The following is a 16,022-nucleotide window of genomic DNA, read 5'->3' as shown; positions in this document are numbered from 1 at the left end:
GATGCCCGGAGTTGACAAGAGGGTAGAAGCAGTAGGTGGGGCTACTCTTCACTACTTCAGTGGAATGCAGGAGAGATAGGGCAGTGCCCAGAAGCACCCCACTACCCATCACAAAATAAGCCTTCTTGGTTTAATAGTGAATGAAGCCTCATAACTACGCCTGCCAAAACCATAGCCACAAACTACATGTGGCTACTGAGCATTTGAAATGTGGCTAGTCTGAATTAAAAAACTTTCCTATAGCTCAAACAGTAAAGAATCTGCCTGCAATGAAGGAGACCCGTGTTCGATCCCTGGATTGGGAAGATCCTCTGGAGAAGGGAATGGCAATCCACTCCAGTATTCTTGCTTAGAGAATCCCATAGAGAGAGAAGCCTGGAGGGCTACAGTTCATGGGGTCACAAAGAGTTGGACATGACTGAGCGACTAACACTTAACAGACTGAATTAAAATGTGATGTGAATGTAAAATGCACTTAAGATGAGAAAACAAATGTAAATATCTCATTAATTTTTTGCTATTGATTACACATTAAAGTAAGTGAGGGTAAAATGTGCACTTAAGATGAGAAAACAAATGTAAAATATCTCATTAAATTTTTGCTATTGATTACATATTAAAGTAATTATATTTTGGATGTATTAGGTTAAATAAAAATATATTATTAAAATTAATGTCACCTGTTTCCTTTTTATTTTATTTAATATGCTACTAGCATATTTTAAATGTGACTTGCATTATATTTCTATTGGGAAGAGCTGGTCTATAAGGCTACTCTGATACTAAACACAGCTATATAGATGGAACCAGTCAGTACTCTCATTGAAGCAAATGAGGTTATCTGAAGCTCTCTCTCAGCTATTCTCTGAGAGAATGGGAAACAGAACTGATAAGTTTTGATCTGTTGGATATGGGAATAGAGGGCCCTGGAGATGTGAGCTAAATTAGGAAAGGGATCCTCTGTGGGATGTGCAAGAGGATTTTATGGTGTGCTACTGACTGAGGCAAAAAAAAGGGTCAAATACCCAAAATGAGACTGCATCAGGTTGGAAAAGCCCACAGACCTGCAAGTGACCACAACGGCCAGCCTCCCTTTCCGCATCCAGGCTCTGCACCAGGCTATTCTCAACCCGCCAGCTCCCGGCCTCCACTGACCTTGGGGTAACCTCCAAACCTGTCCCCTTCATCTGCTCTCACCAGTCCCTCCCAGTACACTAAGGCCCACGACTGCATGCATTCCAAAGAGTCTTCCCCACTGGCCCGGATGAGAGCCCCTCCTGCAGCCCCCACCTTTCAGGAGCTTCCTGCCAACAATTAGACAAGCAGGCAACATGATACTGCACAACTAGCTTGGATTGCAAGCCAAGAAACCCCGATCTGTCCGATTTCTACTGTGTGAGCTTGAGTCATATCACAGCTCCTCTGGGCCTCTGCTGCTTCATTTGTCACATCATACGGACCTAAATTTATTACTTGCCAGAGGGTTCATGAGATATCAGGAGTAAGAAGTCTTTGTTAATGATGTGTTACACAAAGGAAAGAGAATATGGTAATCTAATGCTGGAAGGGGAAGGAGAGAAGTGGGAGAGAGAACTGATTAGCAGGAGGGTATGCCATTTGCAAAGACAAGGTATGAATCCTCCTCGTACCAAGAGGGGCAGACTTTCCCCACTAGCAAGGACGCCCCCATGAAGGGCAGGCACAGGTCACAGCCTTCGTGTGACTGTCACATACCCTCCCACCAACATACCTGGCTGCAGGAATTTTCCTGCAGCTGAATAAATAAACATGAGTCCAGAGAAAACTTCCTAAACAAAACTGGAATGCATCTGCTAATGAACTGTTTGAGATTTTAATGTTACCCAGCACTGAAAAGAGGATTTTAAACTCCATTGAGAAAAGCTGTAATTTGCCCCAGATTTACCCTCATCTCTCCCACCCCCCCACCACTTCCCTCCCAAGGGGGTGAAGGGTGGAGAATGAGGAATCCAAGGAATGAAAGACATTTTCTCAATGGTGTAATGGGCTCTGGTGACCCAATATCCAATAAACTGTGCTGAGTACATTAGCATTCTATTTAACCCTCATTCGATTCTTGGAAGGAAGGAATTACTACCCCATTTTATAGAGGAGAGTAGTGAGGTTCAGAGGAACACAGCAGGGGACTCAAAACTAGCGCATTCTATCCAGTGGTCTTTTCCATTGCAGAGCTCTCCTTACACAGGCCTGGAGATGATGTAATGACCTATAACATGCTCAAGAGAGAGATTTAAGAGAAACACATAGCAGGACAGTATGTAAAAACCTTTTTATTAAAAATTTCTATCCAAATATCTGTGTGAGCATTTACCTAAATATATACAAGGACATACCTATAGCTCAAATATAACCACATCCAAGTCTAGAACAATAGATCCCATGGACTGCAGCCTGCCAGGCTCCTCGGTCTGTGGAATTCTCCAGGCAAAAATACTGGAATGGATAGCCATTCTCTTCTCCAGGGGATCTTCCCAACCCAGGGATTGAACCTGGGTCTCCTGAATTGCAGGCAGATTCTTTCCCGTCTAAGCCACCAGGGAAGCTTATACCTCATATATAGCCACATCCAAGTCTAGAACAATACACTCCAAATTCTCCCATATGTCCTAACCATCATTCTTTGACAGTTTATGGAGTTTTTTCCTTCATATGGTTTTACGTTATTTCAAAGGTTTACTACTAACTGGTATAATATTTTAAATAATTAATTAAAAAGCAAAGTCAGATATGACTGAGCAACTGAAAAATAACAACAGTAACAGTAAAGTTTATTGAGCCTTTCAAATTATAAAAACCACCCACTCACATACACACACACATACACTCCAAAAATTATTCAAAAAATAGGAGAAATTTTTTCTTTTCCACTTTTTTTCTTTACCAATTGAAAAAACCACACAAATTTTACCTTGTCCTTCAAGAGTCTAATTTTTTTAAGATTAAAAGTGAATAAAATAAGGTAGCAAATGTTTTAAAATGCAATAAATATTTGACAAGGACAAGCGTTTTGGTGTCCTTCCCCAGCAAAGACAGAATTCGCCATGACTGACACCAGGGCCCCACCATCTCCATCTTTCCAGGTGTCCACTTCCACCCTTCACTTCCGAGAGCTTCCTTCTCAGGCTATCATGCATCAAGCATCGCATTTTCCCCACCTAACTGCTATTCCACAATCAAAATTTACCCAAGGAGGAGTAAAATTCATTCCCTAATCTAGTAAGGAACTACAATGGTTTAGCTTCTTTCTCTTTCCTTGTAATGCATTTTATTAGGAGCTTTCTGAACATACTGTTTGAAGATTGGAATGATGGAGATTTCAAGCTAACTGGCCAGCAGGAGATGCCACCTGTGACTGAAGGCTGCCATTCTGAATGTCCACCACTCACCCTCCAGCCAGGTGTTGTCATGTGGGGCCAGTGTTGCCAGATCTGATTTTTTTTTTTTTTCCAGAAGAAGTCAGGAATGTGGATTTATGTAAAATCTGATCTTTTAAAGAAAAGGAATAATATTGTGCAGATCCAACAAAACTCACATGCAAACCAGATATCATCTATGTACCCACCGGTTAGACATCAAAGTGGCCTCAGCCCACTTTTCCAGCCTCACCCTCAACTGCTCTGGCCCTGAAAAGTGCACCCACACCTCACCTTGTGCCTGAACACCTCCATGTTTTGGCTCACCTTGTACCAACCCATTAACACGCCCTTCTCTGCCTTCTCTACCAGCATCCTTCCCATTCTTCAAGGATCTGCCTAGATTGTGCCAACTGTTGCCAATCTTAAATATCAATCTCAATTAATAATGCTAATCCTCCAAAATGCTACATCCTGCCATCGTATTTCCATTGACTGCAGTACTTAGTATGTTTTGCCTCTCATTGCCATTTTCCCCACATGGTAAAATCTTTCTGGTAAAAAAATAAATTGGAAGAAAGGAAGGACTTTTTTGGTGTGTGCCAGCTATGACTTTGATACTATTCTCATTTTACAGGAGAGAGAACCAAAACTCAGTGAATCAGTGACTGTCTTGAGCTCTCTGTACATCCTCTAGCTGTGCATCTTCTAGACTTCCTTCTGCTCCCTCTACACAAAATCTTACTCCTTCCTTCTCTATTTGGTAACTCCTACTCAGCCCTCAAGATGCTTTACCTACCAGCATCTTCCCTTCTCCACCCACCAGTCAGAAGGGGTTCCCGTCCCCCAGATTCTATGTACCAAGATCATCCTGTAAGAACATCCATCAGGGCACTCTTCAAACTGTTCTGCCATTAGCTAATTCTCTGTCTCTATTGAACTGGCAACTTCTTATCCAGCCTAGTACCTAGCCCAGGTACTTAGGGCTTCCCTAATAACTCAGCTGGTAAAGAATTCGCCTGCAATGCAGAAGACCCCGGTTCAATTCCTGGGTTGGGGAGATCCACTGGAGAAGGATAGGCTACCCACTCCAGTATTCTTGGGCTTCCCTGGTGGCTCAGCTGGTGAAGAATCTGCCTGCAATGCAGGAGACCTAGGTTCAATCCCTGGGTTGGGAAGATTCCCCTGGAGAAGGGAAAGGCTATCCACTCCAGTATTCTGGCCTGGAGAATCCTATGGACTCTATAGCCCAAGGGGTCACAAAGAGTCAGACACGACTGAGCACCTTTCATTTCACTTCACTTCACCTAGCCCAGAGCAAGTGATCAGTATTTATTGGATGGCTGGAAGGAAGGGAAGGAAGGAATGATGGAGGGAAGGAGAAAAAAGGGAAAGAGAATAAAAAGGATAGTAACAGCCCATAGACCACCAACACATGGGAGCCGTAATGGAACTTCACAACTGCAAGCCCCATTTCTGGGCTAGAACTGACGCTGGCTCTTTTGTGCTCTGCCTCAAAGCGGAAGACTCCCATTGCAGCCCCTTCTTTCCCACTGCCACAGTGGGGCACGCAGGTGGCAAGGTGGCAGGTTGCTGCTTGGCTTCGGAGTCCCAAGAACCAGCATTCACCTCCACTTCTCAATCCCGTCCTCCAGCTCGAGGGAAAGCGATTTTCTGCATCAGCCAGGCTCTGCTTTGGAAGGATAATGGATTTGATGGATTGAGAGTGGGGATGAGTTTGATGGATTGAGACTGGGGATGAGCCTTCCCCAGAAGCTGGCAGGAAAGCACACTGGAGAAGGCCAGCGCACGGGGAAGGGCTGACAATCCTCACTGCCCAGGGCAGACAAGGGGGAGAGGGCCATCTTTGTTCCCAGAACCCTGGAAGTGTGGCGCCCTGCTCTGGGAGTTGCTGGGAAACTCCTGTGCCCCCCACCCATTCACCCCTCCCCATTCACAGGCCAGGAGGCTGGGCCAAAGCTGCTTCTGCTCCTGGATCCTCTCCCTGCCCCAGCCCGAAGAGAACTATCCTGCTCTCCAGAGACACTGCAGAGAATCTCACCTGGGTTGATGTTTTCAGAAGCCCACCTGCCCACCTCAAAGCCCACCAGAAGCCCACCTCAAAGAAGCAGTTTATACCTCCCAGTGACACCCACTCAAGTTTATAGCACTCAGTGAGATGAGAGGGGTAAGGAAAAAAACTCTGGTCTCCTCACCACCACTCCACCAAAGTCAAGTCACAGAGGGAGGCCAAGGATGCCACTCCTCCTGCGAATGCATGACCTCAGAGAAATTGCCTAGAAGGCAAAGGATCTTCTGATCCAGGGAGGGGAAGGGTCACAGGGTCCACCCTCTCCCAGGGGCCCTCCCATCCAGACTCCACATCCAGGCAGCTGGGGCAGAGGAAGCAGAGTCCCCCTGTTTCCCCTTTCTCCTCCATCTCCTCCCTAGTGACCCACCCAGATGTTCCCCAAGCCCTCAGGGGCTTTCAACCCCACCTCCGGTTTAAGTGAGAGCCTTGAGCAGGCCTGGCATCCACAGGCAGCACTTTATCTCAGTAAATCCTCAATAAACCAATAAGGTAGCATCTTTTACCCTGTTTTACAAAGTAAGAAAATAAAGGTCAAAACCATTCTTATAATTAGAAAGGGGAAAAATATCTTAAAATGAAAGGAGACTACATTAAAACAAAATACTTTAAAAACCAAACAAATAAGAGCTGAAACTTTAGCTAGAGAACTAAACAGATAATCCTCAAAACAAAACAACCCCCCCCCCAAATTTTATTGATTATGTGTCCAGTGCTTTAGGTGTACTATCTCATTTCATTCTTGGGGTAACCCCACAAGCAGTCTCTTATTGTCTCCATTTTACAGATAAGAAACTGAGGGCCAAGGAGAGTGTGACTTAACCGAAGCCCTGGGACATTCTGCTCCTCCAAGGCGCCACAGTAGTGGGGTAACTGGTTACCCTTCAGGGTAACATATTTGCATTCTAACAATAGCTCTCTGGAGAAGACAAAGTAATCCAAAGGAATGAAATGACTCTAATGCCAGGAATTTCAGGCCTCAGCTCTGCCAGTGGGCAGAGTTCTTAGAGCAAAAGCCTTTTGGCACCACAAGGCATCACCCGAAGGCGGCCACCTACAGGCCCGGCTAACACGGGGCTCCATTCAGCAGCTGGCAAAGCCCAGGGCAAGGGTGTAGAATGGGAGAGAAGATGAGGTCAGAAGGCCAGGCCTGAGGCAGGGACTAGTGTGGGGCAAGTAAGCAACTGCAGAAGCAAATGATTCCAGGTGCTCCACAAATGTCCCCTTATCCCCAAAATATGAGCCTGCTTACCAGTGTGCAAGGGCTTTCCTGGTGGCAATAGTGGTAAAGAATCTGTCTGCCAATGCAGGATACTTGAGACGTGGGTTCGATCCCTGGGTCGGGAAGATCCCCTGAAGAAGGGAATGGCAACCCACTCCAGTATTCTTGCCTGGAGAATCCCACTGACAGAGGAGCCTGGCAGGCTACAGTCCATAGGGTCACAAAGAGTCAGACACGACTGAAGCGACTTAGCACGCATGCCCACACACCACCATGGAAGAGACACTTCCAGCATTAGTGTCAGGACCAGGCAGTGTGCTGGTGTAAAAGGTCTGTGTTCTCATTCCAGCTCAGGCCTACACTCCCGGGCCTGCAACCTGCCCACACCAGTCATCAGTATAAAAGCAGAGGGGCGTGGGCCAGGTAACCACTGAGGTTTCCTAGAGACCAGCTCTGGGTGATGGGACCCAGAACCAGTGTGAAGGATGGGAAATGGGATGCTGAAAAGGGGACTGAAGGACAAAGTTCACTAGCTTTCATCAAGGCTCTACTGAAAAGGACTCTGCACCAGATGCTGCGCCAAGGATGAGGAAGGGAACGTATACCCAAGTAACACTCAAGAATTCTCCACTAAGAGAAGCGATGCCTGCTGCCCACAGACCAGGTTTGGGGGTTTCAGGGAAGCCCTTCTAGAACAGCCCATATGTGAAGAAGATGGGGACGACGTCCCACTGTAAGCAGAGAGAGGAGGCACTTAGCCAAAAAGAAGCACTAGAGAGAAGACATGCAAATTTAGGAAGGGTGCACCATTACCCCCATTACCCCATTACCCCATTACCCCCATTTCACAGACAGGAAAACCAAGAGTCGGCACAGTCAGAGCCAGGTGACAGAGCCAGAGTTAGAACACAGTTCTGCCTGACCCACAGCTTTCCTCTTAATTTTTATTCTGTCCTCACTCCTGGAGCATGTGTGCATGTGAGTGGATTCAGAGTGGAAAGTGGAAGGAAGGAGGTGTGAGACAGGCAAGAGGCCAGAGGGAAGGGTGGGGAAGTCAGGAAGGGATAGTAAGCACTTTCTTACCAAAACAAATTGGCAGCCATAGTTTTCCCAAACAGACTCTCCTATGGTTGCCTAGAGCGGTTTTTAAGGGCACAGGATTCTAGAATCAGGCGGATAAGTGCTAATCTCCAGGCTCCGTCAGTTAATACCCCTGTGACCTAAAGCAAGTATTCAACTTCTTGGAGCCTCACTTTACTCATCAATACAATGGGAATGATAACAATTATCCCTTACCGAGTAGTTGGTAAAGATTAAATCACTGCTCTGTTTAAAGGGCTTGGCATCGTGTCTGGCACATGGTAAGCATTCAATGAAAGATAGCAAAAAAACCAACCACTATTCTAATGTTGCTCCTGGTGACCCTCCTTCCTCCAGGCTTCCTCCTCAAAATCAACATCTGGTCAGTCCTCCCACATCCTCACAGACTCCCTCCCTCCTCCATTCAGCCTTCTTCTATTCCCACCATTTCAGAACCCACTTCAAAGCCCTCTTTCCCACTGCTTCTCTTTCTTCCTACGATCCTAGCTTGCATTTGATTGAGTGATTCATCACTTAATCTACACAAGCTCCTTAACTTCTCAAGAATATAACTGTCCATTCTGTGACTGCTTCAATGGACAGGTTTGCATGGGATTGGTGATCAAAGCTCAAGTTGGTGGGTCTGCTAATAGGAATTACTGAACTACTTGCCCATGTGTGCCTGCAATTTGTAAATTTATCTTTGTATATATATTAAAACCTCCTACCCAAACCACAAATTATGTGCTTTTGCAAATTTGCCAAACTATTAAACGAAATTTACTGCTGCTCAAGAATGTCTTGTACTAATTAGACAGAGATAGATGGGTATATGAAAGATTAAGGCAAGGGAGGGTGGGAAATTGGGAACTAAAGCTTACTGACTTTCCATGAGGGAGTGGTCTTAACCCTATTTTGTGCCATGGACTTCATTAGCATACTGAGTAACCCTACTGGATCCTTTCTCAGAACGTTTTAAAATATATAAAATAAAATACATAGCTTGACCACAAAGAAACCAATTAAAATGAAATATAACTATTAATTTTTACAAAATGAGTGTGCAATACAGTAGTATATGTTCTTTATTAATGCATTAAATAACAAGCTCTAGCAGCAGGTGTAATAACTGCTATAATTTCAAAGCTGCAATGAACATAAATCATAGTTTCAGATATCTGCAGCAGCTGAAATGCGATATGAAAATATCTGTGATTTCTCCTGGTGACAATGTCACAGGTACTATAAATACTCTGCTTTGTTGCCTACATTCATCATCGAAGAAAATGCTAAAAAAAGATGCCATATTTTTTCCCCATCCAAGTTCACAGACTCTTTTGAATTCCACAGATGGGCCCTTGAGGCTCTTAACCCCAAGTTAAGAATCTCTATTAGAGCCTTCATAACTCAATAGGTATCTGTACTGGGTATATCCCTGAGTTCCTGCTTGTTTTCATCTCCTTCTCAAAGGATCTTTACCCACACAACCCTTCCTGCCTCAAAAGGTCAAGTTATGCAAATATGACCCTCCTCTGGCCTCCCCTCCCAGCTGATTGGCCAAAGTTGACCAGAGACTTGCCTGGAGAGAAAGCCTCAGCTTTCAGAGAATCAAGCTCAGACAATAGGGTTCTCCCTGAAACTTGAACTCAGAGACAAAGGAGAGGATTGGGTGATAGAGAGGGGAGGGTGGGGGAGACGGATGCGGTGCAGGGGCTGAGTTGAGCCAATGGCACTCAGAGTGAAGGCCAGTGACCAACAGCACCAGGGGAATAACCTCAAACTCAGAACCTCGCCCCCCGCGCCCCACCCCCCGCAACACCTCCTTCCAGGCCTCTGCTTAGACATCATACTGCATTTCATGGTTCCTCACTCTTTTCATTAGAACCAGCTTAAGGGAGTCTCTTTTCTGTATCAGAATAGCCCTGAGTCAGTATCATCAACAGCAAATACAGATGAGGAAGCTGAAATTCAGTCAACAGGAGTCACTTGCTTGGGCCCACAGGGCTAGTAATCCTTTTCTGAGGAAGAGAGAGGTGATAGCCTTTATTATTTATCTATTTAAAATCTCACAAATGATTAATGAAAACAATCTCTTAAAAAACATAGCCATTACTGCTGAAATGTCCTTCTGCTACACATCTGTACTGCCTTAAGAAGTACAGACCCCAGTAGGCTCTACTCAGCCACCACCCAGCTTGAAGTTCCTTGTCTTTTAAACCTTTCCCCAGTTGTAGGATGGCTATATTTTCCAAGGCGGATGACAGTGGGGTGTTAAGGACCAGCCAATCAAGACAGCGCCTGGAAACACTCAGCCCTGCTGTCTGGTGCCCTGCTATGAAAATCCAAATCGATTTCACTGAGAGCCGGCATCTCTGGCTTCTGGGCAGAAACCAAGCTGTGAAGGAGAACGGGCACCAAAGGCTGCTCTTTTATCTTTGCATGGAGCAAATGCTCCCCAGTGTCATAATTCTCTCCCCCTTGTCCCTTGACGTCAAAGCAATAAGCTAGAAATACATAAACATACCAAAAGAGACACCAAAGATCCTTCCACACAATGGAGGGAAAGCCACAGTAACATAAAAGAAGACATATATATATATATATATACATAATCCCCAGCCAATAAGTTTTATTTACTTTGGGGGAAACATGGGGTGGGGAAAGAGAATCAGGAAATCAGGATTTATGTCTTTTCCCACAGTGCCTCTATCCCCAGAAAGCTAAGTAAGGGGCAAGCCCCAGCCCCAGAGGCCCAGCAAGGTAGTGAGGCATTCCTTTTGAAAACAGACTTCTTTCCTTTGGAGAAGGAACCTTCAGCCAGCTTCTTCAGACACCACCAGTCTGTAACTGCATGCGCATCACATTAAGCATCTACTTGAAATCTTAGGAAACTGTGACAATCCTACTTTCATTGGGAAGGCACTTCTTTCCTTTAATCGTACTTTGAAATATTATCCATGTAGACTGGAAACTTCACAGAAAGGCTTATTATTATTTATCTAAAGCTAGTCTAAACAGTCTAAACTCTGGGTCTGGATGATTAGCATTCCGAAGCACAGAGAGGTTATCAGTCCAGTTGAAAATCACAGAGCTGGTGAGCAGTAGGTCGAGGCTCCAGTCCTGGAGCTTCCCACATACTCTGCTACAGAAAGCTTGTATCTTCCCACATACTCTACTACAGAATAGCACCAAGTGACCTCCAGAAACAGAGAACTCTGTCAATCCCAAGTCATTTAAGAGCTCTCATTTTCATCATCTATGTATCTGAGATTATGACTGCAACTATCTCTAGGATTACTGCATGCAAGAAATGTGTCAAGGCTTGACACACATGGACCCTATTATTAGATTGTACTGCTCCCGTCTCACATACAGAAGTGAGTGTATCTGCCATTCAACATGTGATAACTGTATCCACACAGCTGCCCAGAGATTAGCAAGAAAAGATTGTTATCAAACCCATCTCACAGTTAAGAAAACTTAGTAGCCCCAGAGACGACCTAACTTGCGTGAGACCAGAGTTTTAAAAGTGAACACATTCTTAGCTGCCCTGACTGTCCTCCTTACCACATTCCCTGAGAAAAGGGTTGAACTAGAAGGGTTACCTCTTTCCCCAGCACCATCTATTACTGGCTCACCCTCCACAACCGTTCCTTATAAACTGCAGTCTACACAGTGCCTGGCACAATGCAGAGACTCGATGCAGTTTTGAAGAATGCATGAATTAGTCAATCATTGAAGATCCTGATCTGCAGATAAGAAGGCATTGCATGGGCACAGTTGCTAGAAGCACGTGTCTTGCTGCAGAAAGCAGGAGGCAGGCAGGCCAGAGCTCCAGTTGCAGCAAGAGAACCCCACTCCCTCCATGCCTTCCCCCAGTCAGCTGTACGGAGAAGAAGCCTTTGAAAAGATGGAGAGCTGGGCCCCTGATCGCAAGAGTCCTGTCCAAAGTGTTTCCAAACCTGGCCTACATGGCTCAATCCAGAGCCCAGAAGACAACTGTGGTGTACACGTGACCCTCCTCCAGCTAAAATAGATGTAATAACATTGCAGGCAGGGCAGTGAACAGGCCGGGGAGATGGCCCATCTGTCTTCCTAATTGTCAACTCTGCCCATAACAAGATTTGTCTCCCTGTCACACCTTAGGCTGCTACTGAACTGAAGCAAAACCAAGATATCCATCTTCCAGCTATGAGCAGCAGCCTTCACAAGGGGCCAGGGACAAAAAGAGGCTATTTGACTACAAGAAGCAGAGACAGCTGGAAGGGGCGCTGGCCTGAGAGTCAGGAGGTGGAGGGATGGAGGGATGACGGGGTGTGTGTGAAGACTGGATGGAGGTGTGTGTCCATACTTCTGACCAGCTATAGGTACTCAGGATGTTACTGGCTCTCGTTGGGCCTCCATTTCCTATAAAATCGAAGTTCAAAGTTCTGGAAAGTGGGGTCAATGAGGGGGGGAGGAGGGCTGTGAATCACATGATGTTGTATGCAAGACATTTTAGGTTATATGCATTTGGAAGAGCAGATCCATAATTCACATCAGAATCTCAAAGGTGTATGCAACACTCAACACCCACCTTCCATAAAAAAGAAATACTAGGCTAGATGATGGTTTTCATCCAATAAGCAGTTACTTGGCACCTTCTATGTGCCCTTCTCTGTGTTCAGTATTTGAGACACAAATATGACAGGAAAGTGCTGACTTTACGAAGCTCAGAGCATTTACTGCTCAATGTGACAGAAGCTTAAACAAATAAGAGGGAGCATTTGACTCTGGACTGGAAAAGGCCTTCAGAGTCCTGGGGGAATCCTAGGTTAAATGTTGATATTGAAAGTTGAGTGTGCGTTCACTGGGTAAACAAGTAGGAAGAGTATTTTATCAAAAGGGCAGCAACTGTTTCGGAAACTGAAGTATAATTGTGAGTAGGACAAAGAAGATGCTCGCTGAGGGAAGGGGTGGGTGGAAGGAAAGATAGAAGCCAGAAATGAGGCTAGAGAGGCAAGGAGGGTCCAGATTAGGAAATGCCATATAAATCAACCTAAAAAACTTTACATTGTAGCCAATGAGTTCATTCTAGTTTTAAAAGTCTAGGATGAACTACCATGATCAGAATGAATCTTCATGAATTTTGGCAGAAGCCTTAGTCCTTTGTGGGCACAGTGGGTAACAGGGAACAGCTAGAGGAAAGAACGGCTGCCTCTTGGCAATCTGAGTGAGCATGGGCTGTCCGCAAAGGTGCCGGTTGTCAGTGCATGCATGACTCCCCCTCCATGACCCTTCTTTACAAATGGCAATCAGCACAGTGCCTGGCACAATGCAGAGACTCAATGCAGTTTTGATGAATGCATGAGTTAGTGAATCATTGACGATCCTGATCTGCAGACAAGAAGGCACTGCGCGGGCCCAGCTGCCTGAAGCACGTGTCTTGCTGCAGAAAGCAGGAGGCAGGCTGGCCAGAGCTCCAGTGGCAGCAAGAGAGAACCCCACTCCCTCCATGCCTTTTCTGCACCGGCATGTCAGTCTCTTCTTCTCTCCCAGACTGGGCAACTCCAACTGCTGGTGATTATAGCTGAGAAAGGAAGGTAGTGACTGGCCCAGGTGATGGGGTTCAGAAGTAAAGCACATGCCCATTTGGGCCCCAGGTCATCACTTGGCTAACAGTCTTTCAGCCTGCTACTTGCCTCAGGGCTCTCTCACATGCTGCTCCTTCTGCCGAGAAGGCTCTTTCCACCCTCTTCAAGTAGTTACTTCTTCTTTTTCATGGGAATATAGTTGCTTTATAGTGTTATGTTACTTTCTGGGCTACAACCAAGTGAATCAGCTATATGTATACATACATTGTATCAGCCTTCCGAGTGAGTGACTACAGTGTGTATCACAGATTCTCATAGCACCTTATCCTTTCCTTTCAACCAATTCAGCATAGTTTCTAATTCTATATTTATTTGAGTGATTTTATTCTTGGCTCTGGACCGCAAGCTCCATGAGACCAGACATTTCTGTATCTTACTCCCTTGCCAGTGCCTGGCACAGAGCAAGTATATGTTGATTGAATTATAGACTGGTGTGGACCATGAGCCATTCCCCATTCTCACTGCCTTTAACATATCCCATAACTCATACTTTGGTCCAGTGAAGAGGAGGTTTGGAGAGGGGCAGGAAGGTTGGACTTGAAAAGGCAATATCAGAGTGAACGTTGCCTCTGTTCCAAATGTAGTTCTGTGTCCTCCTGTGTCCTGTCTTGAAAGACTCTAAAAGAGCCCACATTTGGTTTATCAAGGAGGATCCCTGGGAACCCTGTTTAAGATGCTTTCTCTCCAAGCCTCAATCGGTCACTGGCTGCATGCATCCGATCCTCCTCGAACCTACCTGGTCAACAAGATCTTGCCCTGCTTCATCTGATCATCCTCCGAAAGGAGGACCGGTCTCCTTCCTCTGCCTCTCCTCCTCCTGACCCTCCAAGCCGGAACCCTAGGGCGTCTGACAGCCAAAATCTCTGGTTCGCGTAGCCCTGGCAGACTCTCAGGGCAAGTGCAAATTCAGACCTGGTGTAGGGGCCATGGGACTCGACTTTCCAAGTCCCATGCTAAGCAACTGGCCACTCGGCAGGTTCAAAGTACTTGGGGTCAAAAGTTTGACCTTAAGGGAGAGGTGAGAGGGAGGGAATCTCACCAAGCGGCGTGCAGGCTCGGTTAAAGCGACCTCAGCGGGGCGGCGGCCAGCACATCCGGCTCCCCAAGAGGCCCCCTTGCCTCCACCCAAGGTCGCGGTCCTACAGGAGCGCTGGAAAGTTCAGCCAAGGGCCGAGGGGTACCGGGGCAGGAGGCGGGGGCCAGCTTTTGCGGAAGAAGGGAGGCTAAGAGCTCGATTCCAGGTACAAGAAGGAGCCGGCGGCAGGGCGCCCCAGTCCGGCACGCTGCATCCCTGACCGCAGGACCGGGCTCGAAGGCGCTGGGCGGGGGCTGCACCATCCGAGCCGCAAGGGCACCGCGGCCTCCCCCATCCCCATCGATCTCCGCGGTCCCCGACACAGGGGCGCGAGGAGCGGATGGGGCGGAAGGCGAGTGGCGCCTGCCCTTGGACAGCCCCCTCCCCGCGCGGTCTCGGACCTCGGGCGGGGGCGCCTGGTTGGCCCAGGCTGCCGCAGCCTCTGCTTTAGGGGAGCGGGGGCTGCGGCGCGTGCAGGGGACGAGGCGGGTGACAGAGACAGAGAGGGGCGGCCGAGCTCCAGGGCCAAGACTCGGGTCGCGCCGGGCCGGCACCGGCAGAGCCAGGGTGGCCGAGCGCCTTACCTTGAGCCGCGAGGAGCCCTGCGGGGGGCGCCGACTGTGCCTGGGGCTTCGGGGCGCACGCAGCCTCAGGGTGCACAGTGCCCGTCCCGGGCGCGCTCCCCTAGGCTGGCGCACCCTCGTCGTCCGGGGCGCTCACCACTTCGGACGCCCTCTCGCCGGCGGGCTTGGCCTGAGCCGGGGGCGCACACCCCGCGGGGCACACCCACCCGGGCCGCTGCGGGACTGGCCAGGCGCGGGCCGCCCAAGCTGCGCCCGGCGTCTCCGGCTGCCAGCACCACCCGAGTCCCCGCCTTCGCCAGGGGGAAAAAAAAGACTCCTGACGCGGCGCGGGCTTTGGTGTGTAGGAAGGGGCGGCATTGCGAAACCGAGGGGAGGGTCTTAGCCTTGGGAAACTCAAAAAGCTTTTGGATGGAGTTTGGAAGAAAAACTTTTTGAAAAAAGACCCAAAAACCCCTAACCTGTGTATAACGCTTTGCAGATTTCCAAAGTGCTTTTATGTGTATTTATCTTAGTTCATCTAAACTACAACAGTAACTAACTGTTGGGGCACTTCTATCCTCTTAGGTTTGGGAAGACACCATCACACAGGGTAATCATTTGACCAAACCAGGACTAGAACCCAATCTGGGTAATGGAGTACAGCGAGGGGATATACATCGCTCTGGGGTTTTCTCATGGCAGAAGTGGAAGCAAGGTGGGAGTGAGCCTATCCCAACTTTTCTCTCTCCTAAGTCGTTTCCTTTTCCTTTTGCTTTTCTGCTTTCCAGCCGTTGCTTTGGCCCCACTCTCTCACTTCACACTTGCACTGCCCACAACACCTTTTATCAGTTTGAAATATTTGCATTTCAGCCACTAACCTTGAATGACCTGCTCACTGAGTACAATACTGTGCACAACAAACAGGAGAAAGCAGCTGTCACCGCCCCATTTTGCGGGTGGGGACAAAC

The 16,022-nt window shown here is 47.4% G+C and overlaps 1 protein-coding gene across 3 annotated transcripts in view; it reads right to left on the bottom strand.

Annotated features, from left to right (window-relative positions):
- Positions 1-15,352, bottom strand: part of KANK4 (KN motif and ankyrin repeat domains 4) — a 69,393-nt gene extending 54,041 nt beyond the window's left edge. For 2 of the 3 annotated variants that reach the window (XM_043877793.1, XM_043877798.1), the window contains exon 1: positions 15,076-15,352. The gene's annotated coding sequence lies outside the window, so the exon portion shown is untranslated. Of the gene's footprint in view, positions 1-14,152; positions 14,222-15,075 lie in introns of those variants that run through there. The other variant, XM_043877796.1, reaches the window with a different exon arrangement.
- Positions 15,353-16,022: the final 670 nt, after the last annotated feature.

Source organism: Cervus elaphus, chromosome 20, assembly GCF_910594005.1.
Source record: "Cervus elaphus chromosome 20, mCerEla1.1, whole genome shotgun sequence".
In the NCBI taxonomy this organism is placed as follows: Eukaryota; Metazoa; Chordata; class Mammalia; order Artiodactyla; family Cervidae; genus Cervus; species Cervus elaphus.
This window is presented reverse-complemented; position numbering and strand designations above follow the sequence as displayed.